Source organism: Tupaia chinensis, unplaced genomic scaffold (genome assembly GCF_000334495.1).
Source record: "Tupaia chinensis unplaced genomic scaffold, TupChi_1.0 Scaffold000197_1, whole genome shotgun sequence".
NCBI lineage: Eukaryota > Metazoa > Chordata > Mammalia > Scandentia > Tupaiidae > Tupaia > Tupaia belangeri.
This window is the reverse complement of record NW_006159672.1, coordinates 1,062,070-1,067,222: the sequence shown is the minus strand read 5'-3', so window position 1 is coordinate 1,067,222 and position 5,153 is coordinate 1,062,070. Positions and strand designations below refer to the sequence as shown.

The following is a 5,153-nucleotide window of genomic DNA, read 5'->3' as shown; positions in this document are numbered from 1 at the left end:
CCAGGGGGGGTGGCCACGCCGCAATCCCTTCTCCTCCATTCTCCTCTTGGGATCTTGGGCACGCATGCACACGCGCCCGGTGTGAGTTTTAAGCCACCAGGTTCAGGACGTGAACCGCAGTCGACTACGTGGGAGTCCAGCGACATAGCCATTATGCTAACAGCCACATCTTTTATCTGGCTTCTTTATTTCCCTCGAAAGTGGTCACCCCATTGGAATCCATTAGGAACCACCTCATGTAGTGCAGTTTGTCCTGTTTGTGACATTTATTTCTGCAGGGGAGCCTCCTGGACATGAGGCCAGTGTGGTTAGATAAGCCTTCCCCACTTAGGCAACTCACCCATGAAGTTGCCCCAACACTGGAACAGCTCCCTGCTGGACAGCTCCCTGCCAGGGCTCCAGGGCCTTGTCAGAGATGGTCCTGGCAGCAGCAGCTGCTGAGATGTACCGCTCACTGCCATTTCCTGTGTGTTCTTGTGTGCACATGTGTGCATCATGCATCTGTGTGTTGGTAGGTGTCATTTCCTTCACAACCTGTGATTGCAGGTGGGAACCTTGTTGACAGTTTGTTTAACACCAAAGATGCCCAATGTGGGCACACTGGTATGCCTGCACTTCTAGTGCAGTGTTTTTCCTAAAAAAATCAATAAGGGGAGATTACAAATTCACCTATAGACTCCCAATTCCCATTGCTACTTCGGACCTGAGATGATGAGCTACATTTGTGAAGGAGACATAAATCATCACTTGCCAGTGTTTCGGGCTGCTGATTCTTACCCCAGAGTCCACCACAGAGACCCAAAAAGCTGTCCTGACCCTGTGCCCTGAGAGCAGGCTGTGACTTCTTCTCTCCAGCCCATGAGCATTCTGCATTCACCTAATGGTGGCCTGTGCAGCAGGTCTCTCTTTCAGATGCCTCACCTGCCAAGGGGAGATAACACAATTACCCAAGGTGGCTATTGGGAGAAGACATGGCCGGTGAGGTGTGGAGAAAGTGCCCAACACAGGGCTGGTGCTCATCAAATGCCAGCTTCCTCCATCTGATTCCACAACCACAGCGACAGTCTCTCTGTGATCTTGCCTCCCTGGGGCTCCCCGGGGTTTTCTATCTCACTGCTCAGAAGATAATGACCTGCCCAAGATCACAGGGATAGGACGGAGCTGAGCCAGGAGCAGGATCTGTCCTTGGTGCTGACAAGTCCTGGGTTCTTCCCAGCGCAGAGATTGAAAGGGAGTGACCATGTGGCTCTCAGTTACATGCACAGTGTCTCATCTTCTTGTGTTATCTGGATTGGGCAGAAAAGCTGTGAAGAGGGGCTGGCAGGTGGTGTGGTGACATTGACTGACATTGGTTTGAGTCCCAGACCTGGCAGCTTGCTTTCTTACTTTCTCTCTCACTCTCTCTCTCACTCTATCCCTCTATGGTCAAATAAAAATAAATAAATAAATGGATAAAGATAAATAAAATAATAATAATAAATAAAATCTGTGAATAACTTCAAAGGGAAAGATGGATCATGTCAATCATTCATCACGGAATTATTCATTCACTCATGTATTCACTATTTGTTGAGTGTTCATATTTCCTAGACACCCACTGCTATGGAGGACACACAGAGGGAAGACGAGATCTCTGTTCCCAGGAAACTTGCTGGCTTTGCACAATTAGTCCTAAAACCTCTGCACATTCACCTGTTTTCCAGGCTTATGGAGGAGAACATAGCTACGGGATAAATCTCTAACTGAAAGTGCTGAAAGAATCAGAACTTTCGAAATCAGATCACACACACACACACACACACACACACGCAATTTTATTTTGCAAATTGCTTAAACATACCCCCCCTACACACACAAAATGAACAAAAAAACAAAACAAACAAAACAAAAATAAATCCTTTAGGTTAGGCTGCACCCATGTGCTGGAAGATTTCCAAATGCAACATTTATTTTAATCTTAGGACCTCCACTCTATCTATGCTTTTTTTTTTCTTTTTCCAAAACACACATTCATAAAACAGAAAGAGATTATTTCAGAGTGATAAACATCACCCAACATCTAAGTCTAAGCAGATCAGAATCCAAGCCAGCAAACACCTGACATCGAATTTACACTGCCAAATATCAACTTAGCAAGATGTGCTGTTTTTCCTTGGTGTCTGAGCCCTGAAAAAGCGCAAAGCCACTGAAGGGTGGTGCACTGTGCTGGGCTAAGTGCTGTCCTGTGCTGACGCCGCTAGGCACACACTGAGCTCCCCATCACATCTGCAGTCACCACCCTTTCACACTTCAAAGCTGGTTTCCCTGTATCAGGTTACTCTGAGGTAAATTACTACCCTGTGGAAAATTGCTGACACTCAGGATTGACAGTTCACCATCTCTTTAAAGTGGGCTTCTTTTTGTCTCATGAGAGGTACCTTAATGACAAGATGATATTTATAAACTTAAAAAGTCCAAAGTCTTCTTGTTAGCTGCAAGTAAACTCAGCAGATGGAAAGGGTTCCTAGGCACCCAGCGCTATGGAGGACACTCAGGGAAGACAAGACCTCTGTTCCCAGGGACCTTGCAGGCTTTGTACAACTTGTCCTGAAACCTCTACGCACTCACCTGCTTTCCACACTTACGGAGAAGAACAAGCTGTGGGATAAATCCTTAATGGGAAACCCTTGTAAGGAATCAGAGCTTTCAAAATTGTATTGATTTTGTTTGTGGAATGCCAGACAATTGTGTATTATCTCATTTTAGTTCAAATTTAGAACGTGGAATCCTACCTGGAACAAAGTAGCTTATGACTTGAAACTAACTAGGGGGGAAAGCACAATTCTAAAATTACTGTGCCATTTTCCCAAAGGTGTTACCAGATTTCCAGGGGCAGAAAGACCAGGATGAGCTTTTGCAGCCTGGCTAAGGAAGGCCATGCTGGGGAAGTCCCCAGATGGTGTGAACTTTCAGTGGCTTGGGTCTGCCACTTACCAGCCCTGTAACCTTAGACAGGTCACGTCTTCTTTTTTTTTTAGAACATCTTAAATTTTTAATTCTTTCATTATAGGTTACCTAGGCCACTTTCGATAAAGAAAATTGTAGAAATTTAGTAACTGCCACAAGGGAACGCCAGGCAGTGGCACGTGTCAATTTTCCAGAGTCTTACTTTGCGGAATGTCTGAATGCACTGTTCAGGGTCCCTGCTCACACTTGTTGGAATCAATTTTGGCAGATTTTTAGACCATGGGTTGCTTTTCTCCATGTTTCTTTGTAAACTCTTCAGCATTCTTGAGAATTTTTTATGGTCCTTACAGTATTCTTCAGCTAGATCAGCCCAGAGGGGCTGCTCGGGCTGGGGGTCATTCACCAGAGCTATGAGGGACTGGTCAGTTTTGGTAGCTGGCTTCCAGTTTTCAGCACTAATTACTGGCAGACAGATCTGCCCCTTTTCATTGATGTTCGGGTGATAGATCTTTGTTTTAAATGAGATCTTCAGTGGTTTGAATGGGTACTCTGCTGGAAAGTTGATTTCAATTCTGAAGGCCCCCTTGTCATATGGAGGGTTGCCTGGAACAAGAAGAAGTCCTTGCTAAGTTAACAAATTAGCTTCATCAACCTGAATGTTATGGAATTTTTTCATTCCACATTTGCGGATTTCTTCAAGCTCCTTCATCAGCCTCCTGCTAGCCACCATCTTGGATCTGGTGCTGTTGTTTTTTGGGTAATTCACTTCTGTTGTCCCTTCCCTGTTTCCCAACATATAATTAAGAGTCAGTTCTAACAATAACATTTTCTTATTTGACTGATACCAGTATTAAAATATTGATAATCATGGGCTGGCAGATGGTGTGGTGGTTAAGGCACTGGACTCCCACATGACCAACTGCGGTTTGAGTCCCAGACCTGGTAGCTTGCTTTCCTCTCTGTCTCTCTCTGATCAAATTAAAAAAAAATAGTAAATAAAATTAAATAAGCAATTATTTTAAAAAATCAAAACACACTATTGATGATCAACAATAATCATATAGCACTTATTAGGTATTGGTATTATTCTAAGCACTTGGTATACAACATCAATCCTTACAATAACTTGATGAAGTCGATCCTCTAATTATCTCCATTTCCCACCTGGGTAAACTGAGGTCCGGAGAGGTTAAGCACCTTGTAGAAAGTCACACAGCTTGCTAGTCATGGAGTGGACAAGAATCAGGGCAGTTTCAAGAGCTCCATAAAAGTCTTAACAGTGGTGTGGGAGGGAGAGACTCAGGAGGGGTGAGTCTGGAGCAGGGGGACCTGAAAGGCCACTTCTGATTTTATGTCTGATGGGTCTTTTCCCCCGCCTCTTCACCCTGGTTCTCACTCAGGTGCCCACGTTTAGTGAGTACCCACGGCATAGACTCCAGAAGACTGTGTACTCTTCCCAAATGACCCTCTCCTTGAACTTAAAGTCATTCATCTGGATCAGCTTCATCACCATAGAATCTGGTCTGAACTGTGCCTTTGGTAAAACATGCCGAAACCAATTCAGTACTTTCCTCTCCTCTCCTCTGAGGGTAGGGGCCTGTCGCCAGCCAGACCACAGGGGTCAGCTGACCCTCGAGTCCAAGAGCATAGGATTAGTGGCTGATTGTCACTAACAATGTACACAGCCCACATGAGACCTCACAAAGGGTAGGCTGGAAAATTTTCCCTTGCAGGGAATGTCCCAATCGGCCAACTATTTTCTCAAAATGTTCTTCTAAAGAGGTGAGGAGCTGCCTTAAGAAAACTCCACTCCTCTCAGAAGTACTCGTGGACTCTGTGTAAGTCAATATTGCTCATACAGAGAGTCAGAACACAAGTCCAGAAAAGAAGAGTTCTTCACAGCACGTCTGGCCTGCTCTTAAAGGCATGGGTCCTGATCCTGGGTATAATCTGAGGCGATTTCGTTTTCGATGGTTCTCAGATGTTTTTATGGAATCTTTTCCCCCACGTGCTTCTCAGAGTTCCGTATTTAACTGCACTATACACAGTGACAAATATTGATCAAAAGAGGCTGTTAAAGCCCCAGGGTTCTTTCTTGGCTTTATGTTTTGGAACTCTCAACTTCCTTCCCCTCCCTCATTCTGCTGAGTTGAATAAGCCTGATGCTAAAGCCCTGGGCTCTGGTTGTGCTGCGAGGCTGATTCCTA

General features: G+C 44.9%; 1 pseudogene; it reads right to left on the bottom strand.

Moving 5' to 3' along the window:
• Positions 1–3,218: 3,218 nt before the first annotated feature.
• LOC102476169 (ubiquitin-conjugating enzyme E2 L3 pseudogene) lies at positions 3,219–3,680 on the bottom strand (annotated as a pseudogene).
• Positions 3,681–5,153: the final 1,473 nt, after the last annotated feature.